The 20,891-nt window shown below is 41.1% G+C and overlaps 1 protein-coding gene across 4 annotated transcripts in view; it reads left to right on the top strand.

Annotated features, from left to right (window-relative positions):
* The first annotated feature begins 823 nt into the window (after nucleotides 1-823).
* NFYC (nuclear transcription factor Y subunit gamma) overlaps nucleotides 824-20,891 on the top strand; it is a 74,470-nt gene continuing 54,402 nt past the window's right edge. For 2 of the 4 annotated variants that reach the window (XM_028123239.2, XM_028123238.2), the window contains exon 1: nucleotides 827-1,041. The gene's annotated coding sequence lies outside the window, so the exon portion shown is untranslated. Of the gene's footprint in view, nucleotides 1,042-17,162; nucleotides 17,316-20,891 lie in introns of those variants that run through there. The other 2 variants (XM_028123236.2, XM_028123237.2) reach the window with 2 other exon arrangements.

Here is a 20,891-nt window from a genome sequence, read left to right as displayed (position 1 = left end):
TACACTCAAAGGAAAGAAAGAATAATAGTGTTGATTATATTCTTGAAGATTCCTGCGACCCAAGTCTCCAAAAAGCTCCAAGGTCATTTATAAAATTCAAGGTAACCACCAGCAAGAGCAGTTTCATCTCTCTCAGTGCTTACATCTAACCCATTGGCTCAGTGTAGATAAATCATTCACAGATTTTGGAGCTACTCAAATTGAGTTTTGACACTTGCGAGCTGTGGGACTTTGATCAAGTTACTTAACCCTTTTGAGCATCAGTTTTATCTGTAAAACAAACACTTAATGCCTCGGGACCAACTAGTTGTAGAGATTAAAGAGATAAGGTATGAAAGAGATGTAATGCTCATGGGGTTTTCAATTGTCTTAATGGAAGTTTTTCAAATGAGAAAAGCAGTGTCTATGTCGACGTAAGGTTACACGCTAATAATTCTTGGGAGGTGCTGTTCTTTACTCCGGAGTATATAATTTTACAGTTTTGGTGTAAATCCCCTTTTACGGTACCGGTAACTATCTTCTTTAGGGGCGCACGTAATCTAGCAATCCCATGTCGTCCTTCGTACCCCAGCTTTCTTTCCTCCCAAATTAAAAAAAACCCCAAAACACAAAAAACCCTATTTCTTAACATTCAAGTGTGCGCACCACATCAAAGGCCCACAAGCGTAGAACGCCCTGTGGAGGTCACCAGGCAACGCCTCCGGATCCTCTAGAAAGGGGTGGGGTCAGAAGGCTCTCTGATCTCATTCCTCCTCCCCAGGTTGTCGCCCCTTCTTAATTCTCGCGAGACTTCAAACAACTCAGCTTCTGCGCATTACAAGACACAGGGAGTCAAGGCGCCAAGGGAGGGGGAGGGGAAGGGGGGAGACGGTGCAAACGGCGTAGCCGCCATCTTGTTTGTGCCCCCGTTTTGCGCGCGCTCCGTTCTCCGTGACGCACGCTTCCCCCTCCCCTCCGCCGTGCCCAGGCCTCTGCATTGCCCGACTCCGCAGGAGCGCGCAGGCGGCTCCTGCTTTTCCCTGGACTCCTGAGCGGAGGCGTGTGAGTGTGCGGGAGCGTCTGTGGGAGGGAGGGTGAGAGGCGAGCGGCGGCGGCGGCGGGGGGAGGGGCAGCGCTTCCCGCCTTCGGCGGAGACCTCACTTCCCTCTCGCGGCCGCTGCTGTAGTTCGGTCCGGCCTGCCCGCCGCCATGTTGTGTTCTCGCCGGGCCCGCCGCTGTCGCCGCTGTCGCGCTCCTGGGGTCCGTGCGCCTCGTCGGCCCGGCCCGCGGGCTTTCTCCCATTGGCGGAAGGCGACTGCGGGGGGGCTCGCTCGTGATTGGTCGGTGGCGGGGAGGCCGCGGACCTGGCACCTTATTGGTCGCGCTGGCTCCGGCCTGGGGGGTGATGAAGGAATCGGAGGCTGCAGGGATGCGCGCGTCTGCGGCCTGGGGCAGCAGGGTGGTGACCCCCTTCGGTGCAGGCGTCGGGTGGAGGCTGGGGGCGAGCCTAGAGACCTTAAGGGGGAAGACAGGGTTATGGCCTGGCAGGTACTTCGAGGATAGCCTGTGCACCGTCCGGAGTGGTGACACTCCTAACTCCAGAGGTACTCTCCGTGGAACATGCGTGGCCTAGTATAAGGGCGTACAAGCCCCAAGGGTGCCAGGCTTGGAAACCCTGAAACCTGAGTTAGGGGCTGAGAGGGTCTTCGAGAGCCAAGAGAGCTAGACTTGGAGGGTCTTTTTGTTTTGTTTTGTTTTTGCTTTTTATCCAGCATAGTTAACATACAGTGTTACTTTAGTTTCAGGTGTACATTGTAGTGACTCAACAATTCCATACATCACCTAGTGCTCATCCCGACAAGTGTATTCCTTAAGTCCCACACCTATTTCAGCCATCGTCTGACCTGCCTCCACTCTGATAACCATCAGTTTGTTTTCTATAGTTAAGATAGAGTTTAACACAGTTTGTGAGTGACCTCGATGTCCACGGATGCCTGGTCTGAGGGCATGGTATAGGAGGAAGGGCCACCAGGGCGTTAGGGACCTATCTAAGCGATAGGATCAGATCGGGATTTTGCTGGAGAGTGCCAGCATTGAAACCGAGGTTTCAGATACCAGATCTGGGATGTGATATCAGGGGAAAATAAACAGAACTAGCCTGAGAGAGGGATCCTATTGGACCAGCGTGCTGGGTCCTAGAAACTGAATGCCAAGCCTAAGAGGCATCGCATTAAGCAGTGACACATCTATAGGAATGAGGAAGTGTGAAGTATTTGGGGGAATATTTTCAGACTTGGGAATTATAGTAAGGGCAATTATAGATTATTGGGTCTCAGGACCATGCAGCTAATTTTGAGATGTATATGAAGTTTTCCTGCATTAGGAAGGAAACATGTCAGGGCTGAGTTTCTAAAGCTATGTTTGCTAGCAGATATTAGATACTTGGCATTTATTTGTTGAATAGATATTGTCACATTCCTCTTTAGTAGAAGAGAGCTTAACAGAGATCCTGGACCTGGCTTATTTGTTTTCTTTTATATATGCCTAAAAAGTACACCCACCTCATGTGCACTTAATTTTTTTTTTTTTAATAAGCAGCTTGGAAGGAGAATAAACTAGTGCATAGTTTCTTGCATCTTGTCATGAGTTACAGAACTTGTCAACACTTTCTGGTTTGTATTTCAGAAAACTTTTGTTCTAGTCAAGAGTTGTTAGAGTCAGCTTGAGGGTATTTTATCACTTTCCATTTTATTGTAATGAATTGTTCTACATTTGCTCTTCCCAAGGTTTGGGGATCGTGGAAACATATTTGTGTTAAACCTCTGTGTTTCCTAATTTGTTTTTCCTTGTCTATGTTATGTGGTCCTTTCTAGCTTTAGGTAGGTGTTGTACATCTGTTTTCATACCAATTTCAAGAAACTTCTCTGGTTTTCGAATTTGGTCAGTTTTATGTGAATGCAACAAAATTTTCAAAAGGGAAAGTAGTAGAGGAAGGGAATTGACATTTTGGGGCACATTTACTGTTAGGTAGGCATTATCATTCCCATATTGGAGATGAGAAAATTGAGGATCACAGAGGTTATGTAGCTTGTCCAGTGTCACTCAGTGGTTGAACTGGAATTCAAATCCAAGTTGTCTGATGCCAAAGCCTGTAGTTTTACTGCTATATCATGCTATCAGTATAAACCTGACTAGTCAAACTGCCAGATAGTGTTACACATTTCAAAGTGGGTCATTTTTCTTTGATTGCTGGGTGTTAGGAATGTATTGAGTGGGGAGAATATAATTAACAAGAATTTGTTGTACTGTTTCAAAGATTCAGACCACAGAATAGGAACCATATAGAATATAGGTTCTTCAACTAGGTTTTAAATCATAGCTCTTGTTTATTGTGTAGAGAAAGATTTACAAAGTAAACTGTTGGAGTTTTTCTGAAGTCAGGTAGATAATAGGGAAAAACATGTACAGAAAGTTTAAGAATCTCATTCTTTAAAATCAGACTTAAGAAAATTGATGACGTAGTCTCTCTATATGGAAGTGATTAATGCCAAGGAGTGAGGAACTACCAAGTGTATAAAGAACTCATTTGGGAGCTTTTTCAAATATCATTACTTCTTTAAGATGTTTGTCTCCAAACACTGTGACCTGTCCAGAAGCTTAGTGCCTTCTTCAAACCATGGGATAGTGAATCTAGTATATGCTTATCCTAAATGATGTGTAAAATTGAAACTGGAGGGGCGCCTGGGTGACTCAGTTGGTTCAGCGACTGCCTTCGGCTCAGGTCATGATCCTGGAGTCCTGGGATCGAGTCCCGCATCGGGCTCCCTGCTTGGCGGGAAGTCTGCTTCTCCCTCGGACTCTCCCCCCTCTCGTGTGCTCTCTCTCTCTCTCTCTCTCACTCTCCCTTTCTCAAATAAATAAATAAAAAATCTTAAAAAAAAGTAGAGAAAAGAAAGATTTAAAAAAAAAATTGAAACTGGATACAAAAAATTATTTGCAGTTCTAGTATTTGCATGGAAATCTTTAAATAACTCAGGTTTCGAGGGGAGACCAGTGAATTGGAAGTCTGAGTTGCTTTGACTTGATACAATTAGGTGAAGGTCTCCTTTTTATTTGCAATTAACATTGCAATGTGGAAGATAGAGTCAAAAGAACAAGGGGAAATAGGACTTGCCATGCATTTTGTACATTGGTCATCTAACCTTTGTTTGACTCAGTCATTAAGTTAGCAGAATATGAGGAGTGTTATGGCATCCATAATTTAGTTTCTTTTTTAGTAAATCTAGACAAGGTTGCAAAAACAAGCGTACACATACTTGCTTTTTATTCAGCAAACATTTCTTAACTATCTGTTCTTCAACACCAGTGATCACCTTCATTCCTATTAGCTTCTTACACCCATGGCCAGTTGCTGGGCCTTGTTATCATCTGGAATTGACCACCCTGGAAATCTTGAACTCCCAGGAGGTCTGAATAGTTCTGAGTTTATGTTAAAAATTTGAGAACATCAACTTTGCCTTCTAAGTAGACTCATACTAATGTTTAGTATTTAACAGACTGTCCATGCTTTGTTCTCTAAATCCTTATAACAATTCTCTTATCTCATTTATGCGTACGTATTTTCCGTTTGGTCAAAATTGATTTATTATACTAGAAAAGATACAGGGTTTCTTATGCCCACTTAAAGAGAAGTAGAGGCAAAGTGAAATGCGGGGTCGGTACTAGTTGTCTTTTTGAGACAACTTTGAAATTCACATCTCTTTTAGTTCAGAGATGCTGAACCACTAAAAATCTATGAATCAAACTCAGGAATGATATTATAGTTACTACTTTTTATTGAGTGATTACATTGTACCAGCTAGGGTATAAATGTATTATGCATGTTATCTGCCACTCTGTGTGGTAGAGCCGATCCTATTACCACCTGCATTTTTAGGTGTGAAAAAACTGAAGAGTTAAGTAATTTGCTCAAGGTCACATAAGGTGACAGAGCCCAGATTCAAGCATAGGTCCATAACTCTTTTTTTTTTTTTTTAGAGTTTATTTATATATTTGAGAGACAGAGCGTGAGAGAGAGAGAGAGAGCGCACAAGCAGGGAGAGCATCAGAGGGAGAGGGAGAAGCAGGCTCCCTGCAGCAGGGAGCCGGTTGCGGGTCTTGATCCCAGGACCCTGAGACCATGACCTGAACCGAAGGCAGATGCTTAACCAGTGCAGCCACCTGGGCACCCCTATAACTCTTAATTCTTACAAAATTTGTGGAACCCTTACTCTTAAATACTGGGTTCTTTTTTTCTTGAGAGAGTGAATGTGTGAGGGGGGATAGGGGAAGGGAGAGGGAGAGAGAATTTTTTTAAGATTTTATTCATTTAGAGAGAGAGCGTAGGGGGAGTAGAGGGAGAAGGAGAGAGAATCTCAAGCAGACTCCACACTGAGTGTAGAGCTGACATGAGGCTCAGTCCCATGACCCTGAGATCACGACCAGAACCAACATCAAGAGTCAGATGCTCAAAGAGACAGAAGGAATCTTAGGTAGACTCCATGCTCAGCATGGAGCCCAGTATGAGGCTCAGTCTCACCACCCTGAGATCATGTCTTGAATTGAAATCAAGAGTTGGACATTAGACTGAGCCACCCAGGTGCCCCAAACACTGTTTTCTTGACACCATAAAATATTAGGAGAAAAGAAAAATTCTTGCATCTTAGATCAGGAAGTGGCTTTTGATTTCTCTCAGGCAAGTGCTTTGTACTGAGGCCCTTAAGAGTGTGATGACCTTGACAAGGTCACTTGGCTATGCAAGGGGAAAGCCAGGTCTAACTTAGATTACTGGATTCCCAGTCCAGTGCTCATTCCACTGGGCAGCATTGCCTCTTCTGTGGAAACATTGACTTGATGATGGAGATGACCCTAAGGCACCTTTTATATTTTGACAAGTTTGCCTCATTCATAGGAGGGAGAATAGCAGAGGACATTATTAAGGTCACAAATGACCTTCTTGAGGTTCATTCCAACCTCAGGCATACAACCTAGGAGGAACATTCCTTAGCCAGCAAGTTGTTCTTTTCCATTCAGTTTCGTATGCTCAAAGCAGACTGATTGTGAGTTATCTGATGTCTTCCAGTCTCTCTTTTCATTTTGTTTATTCAGTTTTTCATGCATGTGCTGTGACTAGTTAGGAAGTCTACAAGGTCATTTTAGTATTTTCCCAGAGACTAAAAGCACCTAACATAATTTAAGTAGATTAATTGTTGGAGGAAATGGATTTAAAATACTTTGGCCAGAAAGTGCTGTTGGGAGGGGGTAGTGTGGTAGTATAGTTGCTGACGCTGGAGTTAGACCTGGGAAAGAATTCTTCTGCAATGCAGTTACCCTCTGTGTGAGCTGGGGGTCAGTTTCTCAACCTATCTGAGCCTTAGTTTCTTCTTATGTGAAGTATTGGTAATGACACGTATCTTATAGAGTAGTTAGGAAAAATGAATACAGTAGCATACAGTAGGTGCCTGTCACCAAGTGGACCTTAATAAATGAGAGGACACATCATTTTCTTTTTAGAACAGCATAAAATCTGTCCTTTCAGCCTGTTAGAGCTTCCCTGATGAGGAGGCCTTTTGTAATTATCTACTCTTTTATGTACGGTAAGATGTCTACATGGGGGAGCAACCACTTGGCATGAAAGAAATAACCTAATTTAGTTACGTTGTGGTTTAGGAGCTGGTTTACATTGGATCTATATTATTACTAGTCTGTATTTATGAATGTATGAAGTAGTAGGATTATTTCAGGGTTAGGTTGTCTCCTGATTGCTCTGTTAATCCTCAGGTCCTGAGTGGTAATGATTTTGATGAGATGAGAACTTTTCCGTATTTGCCAGATAGCAATAATTATTATTATTTTTTTAAAGATTTTATTTGTTTATTTGACAGAGAGAGACACAGCAAGAGAGGGAAGATAAGCAGGGGGAGTGGGAGAAGGAGAAGCAGGCTTCCCATTGAGCAGGGAGCCCGATGCGGGGCTCAATCCCAGGACCCTGGGACCATGACCTGAGCTGACGGCAGACGCTTAACGACTGAGCCACCCAGGCGTCCCCAGATAGCAATAATTATTGAAATCAGAACAACCAGTTTTATCCTTCAATCCAGAAAGAGATTTGCATTATAGTCATTTTAAAAAAGTTTTCTAATTGTAGAAATTGTCAGTTGAAGTAGAACTGTCAGTTTGGTTTCTAGTCACCTGGGTAACATTTTCTTTGAAGTAAGCAGGAAGACAACATTGTGGAATGGTTCAGGAAGAAATTCCTCTGCCTGCAGAAATTTTTGCCAGGTTGCAAAATTTGCTGCACCCTTCCCACACTTCTCCATGTTGTAGCAGTGATGTACCTGATAACAGTGAGGCAACATCTGTGCTCATTTTCAGCGTGGGAGTTGTATTTGCTATTTTGGTTTAAGTCTTTATTTGTTTGGGGGTGCCTGACTGGCTCAGTTGGTGGAGTGTGTGACTCTTGAACTTCGGGTTTGTGCGTTCGAGCCCCACGTTGAGTGTGGAGATTGCTTAAAAAGAAAACAAGTCCTTGTCTGCAGACAGATTACTTCTAAATTCAGTGTACTTTTATATAATGAGAGCTTTCTTATAGATAAACTTCAGATGCAGTTTAGAGAGAGGGACTAGGCTAACGTATACATTTGAATGTTTCCAGTAGAATAGGTTTAACTATAGGTTCAAATCTTCATGTCCAAGATATATAAAGTGTCTTATTTAGATGAATACTCTCCATTTAAAATCAACAATATATTGTTAGATCAGATTCAAGAATTAATCTTTTTTAAAAAATTTTTTATTTTTTAAAGATTTTATTTATTTGACAGAAATCACAAGCACGGGGAGTGGCAGGCAGAGACAGAGAGAGAAGCAGGCTCTCCACGGAGCAGGGGGAACCCAATGTGGGACTCGATCCCAGGACCCTGGGATCATGACCCAAGCCTAAGGCAGTTGCTTAACCAACTGAGCCACCCAGGCGCCCAAGAATTAATCTTAAATACATTCATGGGTATGAGCTATAAATAGTGATCTTGAGCAGTACTTCAATAAATACTTCAGTGACTCATAGGAAATGATTTTGGAGTATAGAATATTTTGTATGATGTCATGGACTTAAATCTATCAGAGTTACAAGCAGTCCCACCCATTCTCTGCAGTTTCGCTTTCTACGGTTTCAGTTACTGCGGTCAACCGTGGTCCAGAAGCAGATGATCCTTCTTCTGATTATTGTCAGAAGATAGTAGTAGCCTAACGCCGCATCACAGTGCCCCTCACTTCATGTCATTCCCCTCAGTTCATCTCATCACACAGGCCTTTTATCATCTCACATCATCACAAGAAGGGTGAGTGCAGAACAGTAAGAGATTTTGGGAGAGACACCACATTCACATAACAGTATATTATTGTAATTGTTTTATTTTATTTTTAAGATTTTATTTATTTATTTGACAGAGAGAGACACAGCGAGTGAGGGAACACAAGCAGGGGGAGTGGGAGAGGGAGAAGCAGGCTTCCCGCCGAGCAGGGAGCCTGATGCAGGGCTAGATCCCAGGACCCTGGGATCATGACCTGAGCCGAAGGCAGACGCTTAACGACTGAGCCACTCAGGCGCCCCTGTTGTTCTGTTTTATTATTAATTATTGTTGTTGATCTCTTTACTGTGCCTAATTTATAAATTAAACTTCCATCATAGATATGTACGTATTGGAAGAAACAGTGTATGTAGGGTTCGGTACTATCTGCAGTTTCAGGCATCCACTGGGGGTGGGGTGGGGGCTGGAATGTATCTCCTGTAGATGGGGGGGACTACTGTACTGAAGGTTTTCACAGTTTCTGTTATTGTTAACCCTGCCCTCAGAAGCTGCACATTGTCCAGTGATCTATATGAAGTGAGATTCTTTGCCCAGTGTTAAGAAAACATATCCCCTCACTAGTGGCATGATCGTTCATATAAAAGAGGAAAGTGAAAGTACATGAAGTCTGCACAGTTGAACATCTTTGTCATTTTAACTGTCTCAAAAATTATTACTGTACCCTGAAGGGTAAGTAGCTTAGAATTTGCTCATCAGCTGACAAAGTTGTGGCCTTTTAAAAAGGCAAAGTGCACTTGGTTGGCGATAATTTGGGAGGCAGAGGATTGCTATTTATGGTGATATTTAATGTCATTTTCAGTAGGACTAAATTAAAAGGGAAATGCCATAATGTGTTTAAAACTCCAACCATTTTGGAAAGTGGTCAGAATAGAGTTGCCTGTAATCTTCATTCCACTAAAATCTGTAAGGCAGCTTAGAGCAGCATTTCTTAAGCTGTTTCATTGAACATTAGTTCTTATACAATGTAATAAATGTCCTGTGGAGTTGGAAAAAGGATCCTTGACAGAATGATGTCTAAAGTGAAATGCATTTCTTTACTGCAGAATTAGTATTCAGAGTGTGTGTGTTCATGTGCCTTATGACCCTTCAAGAGAGAGGATATATAATGCAGTGTTTCTTGAACTTATTTGGCTCTGGAACCCTGTTTGTGAGAACATCTAAAAAGCATTTCATGTTATGACTAGTGTGTAGTGGGGCCCAGTTGAACAGTTCTGGTATAGAGAGTTTATGAGTAAAAAATGAATTTTTTTGTATAGGACAGCTTGGCCAATAGTGGGAAAGGATTTGTCTGGGAACATACAACATATGTCTCCAAAATCACATAGACTCTTAGGGATGAATGTGATTTCAAAAGGTCATCTAACCCAGTTGCCAATGTCAGCGATAATACTAGTAGTTACCATTTTTTAGAGCACTTGCCGTTTATCAGTTACAGTGTTGTTATTCTACAGGTATTATTAACCACTGGTCTTTTTTTTTTTTTTAAAGATTTTATTTATTTATTTGTCAGAGAGAGAGAGCGCACACAAGCAAGGGAAGCTGCAGGCAGAGGGAGAAGCAAGCTCCCCGCCGAGCAGAGAGCCTGATGTGGGACTTGATCCCAGGACCCTGGGATCATGACCTGAGCCGAAGGCAGCCGCTTAACCAACTGAGCCACTCTATTAACCACTGGTCTTAATGATTTTTTATCTTCTTAATATTCCCCATTCATCTGTTCAACATCTGCACTACCACATTTTCCAGTAACTAGATGACACAGGGTCTTGTTTTCCCTGCTATCTGTCTGGAGTTGTCATGCTCCCACCCTGTCTACTTCTCGATAATATACCCCAAATGATCTTTTAAAAGGGTAATTCTGATTGTGCCAGTCCCATGCATAAAGCTCTCAGTGGCTCACTGTTGTCTTCAAAATAAAGTTCTAGTATCTTAGTCTTGGCCAGCCCTTTTCACTTTTCTAGGTTAACTTCTAGCCTCTTGTCACTGGGCTCCTGCCATATCAAACTATAGCCATTCCAGGAATGTAATGCTTTCTGTCAGCTCCAGGACTTTGCACATGCAGTTTGCTTGTCTGTCTCAGTAGGTTCCTATTCTTCTTACAATTTTAAATCCCCCAAGAAGTTGTCTGACCAGCCTGAAACTTAGTTAGGCCCTGGGTTAAGGGATCTACTTATGTCTTGTACTATGCATTTGCTCCTGTTGGAACTCTTAACACACAGCACTATGATTGCCTATTTTAATTTTCCTTTTTGTTATTAAAGACTTTAGTCTCCTTGAGGACAGGACTGTTGTCTTGTTTAGGATCCCCAGGTCTTAGCATAATACCTAGCACAATACCTACACATAAGTATTTATTGAATGAATGACAGTATCCCTAATCCTTACAGCCTTGCAAGATGGTTTATAGTTTAGGAGATTGGCCTCAGTGGAGTTAAGTAACTAGTTTGAGGTTACTCAGCTAAAAAGAGGTGAGGAGGGATTAGAATCTAAATCTGTCTAGCTGCAAAGACTGGGCTTTTTTTCCCTCTGCTTCTCCACATGGCTGCTCTTTTTCATCTTGTCTTCACATATTCCTGTCAAGTGTTCAAACAGCCTGTGCTAACAACCCCATCCGTAGCTTCTGAGGCAGCTTGTGCCATCTTTGGACAGCGCTGAGAGAATAGAATAGTTTTCTAGGATAGTTTTCCACCAATTGGTTTTAATTTATGCTTTGGGGAATATAATTTATTTTTTAAAACCAAATAATTCAGAATTTATGATCCACTTAAGGTCTCATTTATTGGTTCACTTCATTAATTTACTGAGCAGCCATTTACTGGGCATCAGCAAGTGCTGTGTTCCTTATTCTAATGATACTGTCATTGCTCAAAATATTTCTGGGACTTCTTTGGAAATTATCTTCAGAACTTCTGTCAGATTCTTTTGAAAATGTGTTGATACTTTTTTTTAAACCTTGAAGGTGGATTTGGTTTGGGAAATAACTGATAGTTGTTCACGATCAAGTCAGGTGAAAGAGATGGGTCAAGAGGAACAATCTGGCAGCCCTTAATTTTCTTTGATCTGCTTATAATTAAAAAATTCCCAACCAAAATTGAAAATGGAAAGATTTAACATTAAAACAATCTGGCTTTCATAGTTTTTTTGTTTTGTTTTGTTTTTTGTTTTTTAACCAGACAAAATGATACTATTTATGAAGCCATTGCAGTGGTTCTGGAAGGGATAATGAGGGTACAAGGAATGGGCATAATGGATGTTCTCTGTGATGCTGTTTACAATATTTTAAAATTGAAGACATTGAAGGATTAATATCTAAAATATATGAAGACCTTATACATTTCAGTACCCAAAAAAATCCAGTTAAAAAATGGGCAGAGGACTTGAAAAGACATTTTTCCAAAGAAGACATACAGATGGCCAACAGGCACATGAAAATGTGATCAGCATCACTAATCATCAGGAAAATGCAAATCAAAACTACAATGATACATCACCTTACACCTGTCAGAAAATTAAAAAGACAAGAAATAAGTTTGGCAAGGATGTGGAGAAAAAGGAACCTTTGTGTGCTGTTGGTGGGAATGTAAATTGGTACAGCCACTGTGGAAAACAGTATGGATATTCCTCAAAAAATTAAAAATAGAAATACCATATGATCCAGTAATTCCACTACTGGGCATCTACCCAAAGAAAATGAAAACACTGATTCAAAAAGATGTATGTACCCCTGTTCATTGTAGCCTTGGCATTATTTACAATAGCCAAGATGTGGAAGCAACCTAAATGTCCATCAAGAGACGAGTGGGTAGGAAGTTGTGGTGTGTACACACACACACACACACACACACACACACACACACACACACAGTGGAATATTACATAGCCATATAAAAGAATGAGATTATGCCATTTGTGACAACATGGATGGACCTAGAGGCTATTATGCTAAATGAAGTAAGTCTGACTGAGAAAGACAGATACTATATGATTTTAGTCATATGTGGAATCTAAAAAACAAAACAAATGAACAACAAAAAAGCATAATCAGACCTATAAATACAGAGAACATACTGATGGTTGCCAAGGAGGGCATGGAATAGCTGAAATGGAGTGGGAGATACAGGCTTCCAGTTAGGGAATGAATAAACCACAGAAATGAAGGCACAGCATAGGGAATATAGTCAGTGATACTGTAATAGTGTTGTATGGGGACAGGTGGTAGCTACGCTTGTGGTGAGCTTAACACAGAGAAGTTGAATCACTGTTATACACCTGAAACTAGTGTAATATTGTGAAAACTATACTCAAAAAATTCAAAAGGTAAAAAAAAATTGGAAACACAAGTTATTAATATAAAACTGAAAATTATGGTACATCCATTCAATGGACTATAACCCAATTATAAATGATGTAGATATATATTTGATATAGAAAGTTAACATTTTTTTTTAAAGATTTTATTTCTTTATTAGAGAACGAGTGAAAGAGAAACAGCATGAGAGGGGAGAAGGTCAGAGGGAGAAGCAGGCTCCCCGCTGAGCCGGGAGCACGATGCAGGACTCGATCCCAGGACCCTGGGATCATGACCTGAGCTGAAGGCAGTCGCTTAACCAGCTGAGCCACCCAGGCGCCCAAAAGTTAACATTTTTTAAGTGAAAAAGATTACAAAACAGTTTGTATAGTGTTATCTAATATTGGGAGACTAACTCAGCCTTGTTTCTCATTTACATGGGCAAAATACAGTGTTTGATTTTGAGTGGTTGCATTAAAGGAATTCATAAAAAAAATACCCCATTCCCTTAACCTATCACAACATCAGTACAAAACTGCTATATATATTTCTCATCAGCTTAGTATGTAAGAAGTCATACAATGTATTTAATATTCAAATGAATATGGCTTTGTGTTCACCTCATAACATATGAAAAGTTCTTTTTTTTTTTTTTTTAGAGGATCTCTGATATTTCTTGGGGCTTCTGGGTTTACTTCACTAAGTCCAAAGAAATCAGTTAGGGGTACCATCAGTAAAATGTTTGTTCACGGCACTGAAGAGCCCAGTATCTTTGCTGCTAGTTATGCTTCTGATGTGATGCAGTATAACCTCCAGGATTAGGTTATCTGGGGGACTGAACAAGACCTTGTACTTGACAAGAATTGTCATGGTGGTTAGGGCCAACTTCTGCCATAACTCTGGTCCAGTCATTCCTCAGGATGGCAGATCAAGAGCTGTTCTAGCATCACCTTTTTGTGTTCAGGATCTGGCTTTTGCTTCTTTTATTGGTTTTGAAGCTCTTGCTGCAGTGGATTAGTATTCCTCCATGGCCTTTGTCAGTTGGAGCTGAACAATGGCTGCCCCTTTAGGTGGGACATGCACTCTCCAGTTTTCCTCAATCCCCACTACTCCTTGTTATTTCGTTGAGACTATGGCTAAGGTTGTGTTTGAGATATACCTCTGTACTGAACGCTGGGGATATATGTGGATATAAACAAAACACAGCTGCTGTCTTCAGGAAGCCCTCCTCTGGTAATAGAGACATGGTTGAAAGTAATTATAATGTGTGATAAGTGCTATAGTCAAGTGTATATTTAGATATTGAGTACCTACCACATGCTAGGTATTAATGCTGAGTGCTTTCTTTTTTTTTTTTTTAAAGATTTTATTTATTTATTCATGAGAGACAGAGACAGAGAGAGAGAGAAGCAGAGGGAGAAGCAGGCTCCCAAGGAGCAGGGAGCCTGATGTGGGACTCGATCCCAGGACCCCGGGATCATGACCTGAGCTGAAGGCAGACGCTTAACCATCTGAGCCACCCAGGCGCCCCTGAGTGCTTTCTTTACCTTGTCATTTAAGCCTCAACATTCCCATGGGTTGGTGTTATTTTTTTCCATTTTATACATGAAGAAGTGAGCTCAGAGATGGTTAAGTAACTTGACCAGGGTCATAGAATTTTCTGACCAAGAGCATCAAATCCCACTGTGCCTACTTTGAGAGTATTTAAGCTTGAACCACTTAATCAGAGGCCTTCGTTTTGCCTCACAGTGATCTGGGTGTTTTTTAGGGCAAGACGATGCAGTTGTCTGGTTTGGAGGGCTGCTGAGATCCAGGACCAGGGAAGAATGTGAGTTGGAATCCCAGAGATCCCATGAGGCTCTTAGTCCACAGTAACAACAGGCTAGAGAGGAGAAACAATAGTAAGTGAATGGGCCAGGCTGCCAGATGGAAATTGTAGGATAATTTCAGTTCTCTTCCCACTTGTAGCTTGAATTATAGTAAGGTGGCTGTTGATAAATAGGGGTTGAGGGGCGCCTGGGTGGCATAGTTGGTTAAGTGTCTGATTCTTGGTTTCAGCTCAGGTCGTGACCTCAGGGTTGTGAGATAGAGCCCCAAGTAGGGCTCCGTGCTCAATGCAGAGTCTGCTTAAGTTTCTCTGTCCCTCTCCTCCTCCCCCATGCTGTCTCTCTCTCTCTCTCAAATAAATAAATAAATCTTTAAAAAAGGAAAAGAAATAGGGGTTGAAATGTTTTTCTTGCAAACTTTCCAAGAACTAGTAAAAACTACGCCAAAGACCTTCACAGAGTATTAAGGGACATGTTTGGTTTAATCGGGTACATCAAACAGTCAAGGATGGGCATATGGGACAAGAACCAAATTTCAGCCTGGATTGGTGGTGAAAGGCATGGGGAAGATTTTTTGTAGCAGCTGGTAGTCCTCCCACACTGCCTTTTATGGCTCAGGAGTTGCTTTCTGCAGGGTTGCAGGGTATGCTGGAGATAGAAGAGAGACAGTCCCTTCTAGTAGCTTTAGGGCCTTAAGGAAAGGGTGCTATTTTGTCACTTACTTAGCTAGGTCTCTAACCAAGAGATCAAGCTCAACATCAGTCAGATTTCTGATTTTTAAATTAATGAAATTGGGTGTAATAGTTTATGCTACCTCTACATATATGTGACCCCAAAGAATTTCCTTGGCTGTGCCCTGAGGTGCCCCATGTTTTGGTATCAGCATTGTGGTACAATAGAAAGAATAGCACCCTAGGTGGGACCTGAGTTTGCATCCTCAGTGTATGGTTAGGAGCCAGTTGTCAGACTTCTCCTTTACTCTTTCTCACATATAAGAGAGGATAGTGAAGATTAGAGGGGGAGAGGCTGTAACATACCTAGCATAGAACTTGGCACTAATCATGATGAAATTAATTCATTTCAATGTGAGAAATGAGTAGAATGTGTATAGAGAAGTTAGTATGGCAAAGCGATTAGAAGGACCACCGTACTTCTGTTTCAGGGCGCTACCAAATCCCTGCAGATGCCCATGATGACTTTGCATGTAAGGTCAGCCGAGGTATTTCTAGAGAAGGTCTCCTTCCCCTGGCAAAACAGTTGTGTTGTTTAGTCCTGGAATACTTGGTTTCAAGGGAGGAAGCAGATCTAAGGAGACTGTTAAAGGCCTTTGGTAATAGTGCGATGTTTCTATTGGAGTATTTTGTAAAAAGAAAAGAAAGAAGACATGTTAATTCATTTTCACCATATTAGGCTCCTCTTTAAAACCTCAACAGTTGGGCCCAAAATCCATAAGCACATCTTTGACCACTGTGGTAAACTTCAGCACCCCAGAATGTCTGCAGTAACTGCAGTACTTACACTGTCTATCCTGAGATTATCGCTGTTACTCATTCTTGAAAATGTGGTTGAAAAGTTTATTCTCTATGATATCAATACTGTAATATTAAAAGCTAATCATTTTTTATGACCATCCTAAATAATAAATCCATCAAACTGTAATGAACTTTAAACAATAGTCATTGGTGTTCTATCTCTGCCAGTCCCCCTCCCCCCACACACACCCCTTTATCATTGTATTTCCCTCTCAGGTTCCTGGTAGACCTTTTGTAAATGCCACCATCTCTGTCACTACCTTCTTATATTACTCCAGAATTTTCCTATTTAGATTAGTTTGCGTTTCAAACTAGTACTAATATGTGCTTTCAGAATTACCAGGGACATAATGACAGATGCCTTTTTAGAAATCCTACAAGCTGTTGTATGGCCATTGTTATCACTCTTTGTTACTGTAAAGAGGTCACATTTTCTTTGGAGCTGTTGGACGAGCACACTCTGTTTTCTTTTTCTTCTGTTAATGCTCAAGAGAAAACTGGATAGTTAAGTCACAACTTTCCGATCTTAGGCACATTGCTTCTCTGGTTTACTGCCATAGTATACTGTAGCAATATCTTACAGACATCTTTGATGGCCAATCAGAAGCAGTTAAATTACCTTAAATTTTTTAAGTGGAACTCTGACAGCCAATAAGAAATCCTTTGGGTGGGAACTGTAACAACCCTATCGTGTGATTTTAAGAACATTGTAAATTTGCAGTTTCCTCTGTTTTGGAAACACAAGAGGCCCTAGTGCATCTGCTGTGTGCATTTGCCAGGCATTTCCAAGCCTTAAGTTCCCTGTAGTTTGAAGTCTGAATCTGACCCCTGTTCTGCTTCTCAAGGTAACTTTAAAACAGGAAGTGTACAAAGGAGGTAACTGATGACGTGAACAGCCAATCATGGCTTTGTGTTCTTAGCTGATAAAGCAGCTCAGCCAATGGGACCACTCTGGAGGCAAGGTTTGGTGTCAAATAGCATGCTAGATTGAATGCCTTTGACTGTTAAAGTGGAAGGAGGCTGCAGGGCTTCATTGGAGCCTCGGAGTTTTTCACTGAGGCAGGGGTCAGCTGAAAGACAAAGAAAAATGGCGAATAGTTTGCTGGGGGGTGGGGGGACAGCTGTTCGGGTTTTCACTGGAGTGGACATTCCAGACTCAGGTTTCTGCATCTCCTGCTGCCTTTTGTTTCCTCCGTCCTTTTTGGGGGGGAGGGCTAGGAGTGACTTAAATTCTCCCTGTCCGAGGAGATATAAATAACTACATGTAAAATTAATGCAGTTCCCGGTAAGTTTAATTCTTTGTTTTGTGTTAAAATGGTAGAAACTGTTTAGCTTCAGAGAGTGTAGACAAGTTGCACTGTTTCAGAAAATGGCCACTTTACATTCCATGCATACCTTTTGGTGCACCTAGAATACCTTGGCTCTGTTTAGATTTTGCATGCCCTTCACCTAGGATTTCTTTTCCTAGTTGAGTATTGACAAGATCAGGTACATGAAGAAAGGCTAATCATTTTTCAGGGACACACAGAAGCAAAGCACTTTCTCTTTGCATTGGGTAAACTTAACTGTTTTCCAAATAATTTTCCTTTGTTCAAGTGCACTGAAGCTTTCCTACAGAATAAGCTGAGTTGTTGTAAGACTTTTTCTGTTTCCATGCACTTTGTTGACATCTATGTTTTCAGAGGTGGAAGCAACACCATTGCTGTTCTAAATTTGTGTGAAAATACGGTTTGCACGGATGCAGGTTCTAATGGTGAAGGCCCACATGCCAATGTGAAATTCTCCCGTAACTTTCTTGATTTACCTGTCTGCTTCTATTCTAATACGTACCAATAATTAAGTAACAGTCTTTGTTTTAAAATACACATTCTAGTTTAGAATGTTGGTAAGAAACATACTTTTCCACTATATTGGCAGTGAAAAGAGCTTTTTCTACCAGTTTCACACATTTTGTCAGGCATTGGTTTAGTTCTTTAAAAATGTGAGCGAAGTGCTTTTCATTTTCTGTATGAAATATTTTGAATCCTAATTTTCCTGCATTTTGTGAATAGGAAAGTTAAGAGTACGGTCACCCTATCTTTTGCCCTTGATAATTTTTTCCCCCTTTTAGGGATACAAAGCTGATGCTGGTTGCTAATCAGTAACCAGCTAGGTTTTGTGAATAGTGAACTCTTCTGTCCCATGTACTAACATCTATAATACACTTGATTTAAAAAGCAATTCTTTGTTTTCTTCTTATTTGAAAATATGGAATGAAGGTCATTGGAACATTTCTGCAGCAGACTCAGCGTGGAGCAGTGAGCCAGCAGTACTCAGTCTCTGGGTAGGGAAAAGGCACAGGCCCTAGTAGAGGAGAAGTTTGGAGGGTGCTGATTGCCTTCCCCTGGCTTCCCCTCGTGTAAAGGATTTACCTGAGAGGATCCATAGGGGTTTAGATTTGGGGCTCTTCAAATGAGTGGTGTAGCAGTCAAAGTTGCTCGATGCAGGCCTCTGTCGTTGTTCGCAAAAGTGACCTTGAAAAACTGCCGAGGAGTTGAAAGATGGAAGGACAAAGTTTGTTTATACAGATTTAGACTGAAAAGCTCTATTTAAGATGAAAAGAGATTGTACTTCTGATGTTCAAGTCGAGTGGTTAGTCGGAATATGTTATAGATTCAGATTAGGAGTTTTCAAGCAGTAAGACAATAGGGCTGCATTCATTCTCTCTCCCACTCTTCTCTGTTCCTTCCCCCAGCAAAAAAATTCTAAATCCTTTTGGTATGATAGTTGAGTGAACTGCCTAACAGATTCAGAATTCCTTGCACGCTACCTTGTCTTCTGTGTAATCTAGAGAGTTCTTAGTGAAGAATGGCATTTCAAGAGTTCAAAGCAGTTATGTTTGTAAAACTTCTTTGAGGGAATTGGAATGCTTATGGTAAGAAAACTGTCATTCTGGGAAGTTAAATCATAAGAGAAAGGAGTATGTGTTAAGGATTACACTTTAACAGATAATTTAAATTTATTTTCTATAAGTCATTGATTTATATGTTATCAGTTGCTCCAGGTTTTACGTATGATTTAAAAAACAGATGTAGATACCGCATGACTCTTTTAGCCTGGGAGAAGGCCTGGAGCAGGGAAGGCAGAAGGTAAGTGGGGCACAGTATGAGGCCTTGATTAAAACTCTTTGAGAACTTTGTGGATTTCGCTTCTTGGAAAGATCTCTAGCCATTGCCTCTAGCGTGGGTTCTTACCCTTTTCAGTCTTGGACTCTGAGAATCTGACCCACTACCTGGAAAAATGCACATAGGCATGCCTATGCAGAACCTCCTGGTGACTAAGATAATCTTCCAGTATATGCCGAATGGTGTTTATATGATCTCCTTATTTAAGACATTAGCCAGATAAATGTTTTCCAGAAAAATGAAGAAAACTCTGCTTCCATAAGGAGCATAGGACCTTCCACAGCTAACTAGAACTTAGACTAGGGGTGGGTGTGTGTGGGTGGGGACGACTTAGATGGGGTCTTAGATTTGGGGGCATTTATTTATACTCTGATTACAGTATTTGAGGCAGCATGGTGCGGTAGCAAAATCCAGCCATTTAAAGTCAGGAGACCTGTGTTCAGGTTCCATTCAGCTATCACCAGCTTTGTGAGCTTGGGCAAGTCAGCCATTTAGTGTCAGCTTCCTCACATGTAAAAATGGGACCTAAAAATAGCACCTTCCTATTTAGTGGTGAGTCTCAAATGAGATCATGTAGTCAAAGTGCTTTGCAAATTGTGAATTGCTACATAAATATTAGTTGCTATTAATCCAGACTATTGGGGGGTAGGGGTTAAATACGAAGATAGGTGGGGCATCAAAGAAAAGAAATGCCAGTATTTTAATGTTTACCAAGGAGTTTCCTTAAACCTGACACATTTTTTAAACATGGTTCCACACGCCTTCACATGCGTATTCTCGTTTGTGCTGACATGACCCTATGTAATTCATTTGTTGAGACCATCAACCCTTCCCTTACCAGGATGCCTATGATGAAAGAATTTTAACCCCTTTGTCAAAAATTAAGTCTAAGAATAAGATGAAATGGGAATGCTGAGTTTTTAAAAACCCTTACTAGATTTAGGAGCCTCTCAATAAAAACTGGGAACCTGTTCTGATTGGGTACTGAGATTTGCGTTATAATGCAGGTAAGTTCTAATAGTTGCAGATGTTTACTAAGCAGAGGTTCATTTTTAGTTTGTGCAACAAATGTTTATAAAGTAAACTGGAGCCATTTTTTTGTTTGCTTTGTGGTCAGATTTTTTTGGTCAGTTTTCAAACTTGGGAGGTAGTTACAGCTTGCAGAGTAGTAATAAGCAAGTAAATGTTGGGATAAAGAAAAAAATTATTGGTCCCATCAAAATAGAAACACTAGCATGAATGCCACATAGCTGATACATATTGTGAGATACATTTCCAAGATAAATGGTGGAAACCCATGGGGATTTCTTACCCATTTTACATGCCTGGTGTCATCTATTTTTAGGACTTTTTTTTTCTTCCCCTGGGGTGGGGGTGGATATTTTGTGATCTATTTGATTTCCTGTCCTCTTAAGTCACTTCCTATCAGGCGTGGTCAGTCAGCGTTAATGTCTGTCTCCTTTCTATGCATTGAAGGAATCATTCACACAGAATAAGTTTGGCAAAATTGCAATTGGCCTCTCCACATAAAAGTCCGCTTCCTGGGATGTGAATGTTTGAAAACAGCAGTCATGGTCACTGTGGGCTTTCTGTTCCTAAAACAAGATGAGGTCTCCTTTTAGAGAAGGTATATACTTTCATGGAAGCTTCAGTAACCCCAAGAAGTATTCTTAAAGCTAATCATTTATATACGGTCT

The sequence above is a fragment of the Eumetopias jubatus genome, unplaced genomic scaffold (genome assembly GCF_037043125.1).
Source record: "Eumetopias jubatus isolate StellerSeaLion01/CBP00866 unplaced genomic scaffold, mEumJub1_p1.0 scaffold_4, whole genome shotgun sequence".
Classification (NCBI taxonomy): Eukaryota; Metazoa; Chordata; class Mammalia; order Carnivora; family Otariidae; genus Eumetopias; species Eumetopias jubatus.
The sequence above is the reverse complement of the archived record's forward strand: the minus strand, read 5'-3'. Positions and strand labels throughout refer to the sequence as shown.